This window comes from Convolutriloba macropyga, chromosome 7 (genome assembly GCF_964194025.1).
Source record: "Convolutriloba macropyga chromosome 7, txConMacr16.3, whole genome shotgun sequence".
Lineage (NCBI taxonomy): Eukaryota > Metazoa > Xenacoelomorpha > Acoela > Convolutidae > Convolutriloba > Convolutriloba macropyga.
This window is the reverse complement of record NC_134474.1, coordinates 34482552-34484692: the sequence shown is the minus strand read 5'-3', so window position 1 is coordinate 34484692 and position 2141 is coordinate 34482552.

Here is a 2141-nt window from a genome sequence, read left to right as displayed (position 1 = left end):
TTACAAAATGAGTTGGTTGCTTTCTGTGCTCATTTTGAGTTTGAATCTAATGAACTGCATGTGTGATCTGAATTTATTGATTATATATTTGGACAATTTTGATTGTACAGGTTACTCTATCATATAGATTTCCCTGTTACGTTATTTCCTACAGAATCTATTCCCTCCAGCTCAGTGGGAATATATTTTAACAACGCCCCCCCCCCCAAGCGGACGGGTCTCAACTTTTTAACCTCCAACGCCCTGGCACACATTCCTGAGATGACTGATTTGTTTACACTGATTTTATTATTCAATGCCTTGCTCTAACTTGAAAGGCTTCCGCGTGAGCTGTTTGTTTAGTACTAGCTGTGTTACTCACTCACTTAAATGCGGTATTGTCTGGACTGAGACATTTTTTGTGAAAGTTATGTTATATCTTTGCAAATTGCTTTCCTGACGCGGTAAATATGTTTTCACACTGTCTGAATTTTCCGAAAAAGGGTATTCTGATATAAACGAGAAATCAAATGATACCTTCGTAAACCTATTCGAGAAAATTATTCAATAGAGCCTGGAAATCTGACAAAAATGATTCGTGGGTTGAGAAAACAATGTCTAGAACAAAATTGCCAGCTTTGCATTGCAAGTTTTTATCAACAATTTTATTTGTTTTTTAAATTTTGAACATTCAAGTTACTTATTAAGCTACTTGATCTTGTTCTCTTATTTGACTCTTGGTTTCTTTCGTTAAGTTAGCAGGTTACTCCAGAGGTTAAACATTGCTACAATAGTTTAAAGAAATTGAAAAACGACAAGTTTTTCAAGGATATAATAATCCAACAAATTTTTTGAGGAAAAAATCTTTCGAAAACAATTTCCAATGTTCAGTGAGAATATAATCTGATCTTGAGGCGTTGATCGTTCATATACTTTTGAACACAGAAAAATGGCGGAATATGTCTGTAACTAACCCAATTTGCTTATACATATAATTTGTCGTTTTTCTCAGTCGTCATTCCGGTAAATCAGAGTGCATTCATCGTTCAGCCATCAATTGTGTGCGTTATTTGAGAGCTGGTCACTGTGTCCATCACTGTTTGAAAAGTGAGTTTAAAATTCTGTAATTTTGTTTCTATTGTCCCCTTTTCGCTCTACTGTATATGGTTGATTGGTTCAGTAACTCTAGTTGTTTTGACCCCTCACTAGGCTTAATGTTTCAATATAACATCCCCAAATTTAAAATTGGCTTACAGTAAAGATACAAACAGTCATGAGTGACCTGAGTCAAGCACAGAGACAACGTGACATTGCTCGTAGTCATCGGGATGAAGCGTTGCGCCACTTCGATGATGCAATGAAATTAGTGGAAAAGACGCAAAAAGATTTCATTGAAGCCACGAGAGAGAAAAATACAGCTATCAAGGATCGTCATTTGGCATTATCTTATTCGATCGTCACCCAACGAAAAGCAGCCAAGAAAGCGAAAGAGAGGAACATGAAACTCAGAAAACAGAAACTCGTTTATCAACTGGGTTGTGATTGTTGTAATGTCAATACCTTGTCATTCCAAGTTTTTGAAAGACGATTTCGACTCACTGTTAATTACCCAAAAGTTGATGTTGAGAGGCGTTTATGTTCTCAATTCTTTATGGAGGATTCGCGACAAAGGGCTTGTATAAAATTACCTTCTATCGGTACCTAGGGTGCCCGTAGAGTACCTAATCGAGTTTTAACTTGTACAAATCAAGAGTATTGGTGAAAAATAACTTGTATAATGAAAGCTAATCTACCTGCTGGTTATCTAAGCGAGTTTTAACTTGAACATATAAAGAGGCTTGCTGAAAAATAACTTGTGTATCTGATCCTAAGCTACGCGCTGGTTACCTAAGCGAGTTTTAACTTGCACATATAAAGAGTATTGGTCAAAAATAACTTGTGTATTGGATCCTAAGATACATGCACGTTACCTAAGCGAATTTTAACTTGCACATATAAAGAGTATTGGTGAACAATCACTTGTGTATTGGATCCTAGGCTACCTGCTGGTTACCTAAGCGAGTTCTAACTTGCACCTATTAAGAGTATTGCTGAAAAATAAATTGTGTAATGGATCCTAAGCTACCTTCTGGTTACCTAAGCGAGTTTTAAATTGCACATAT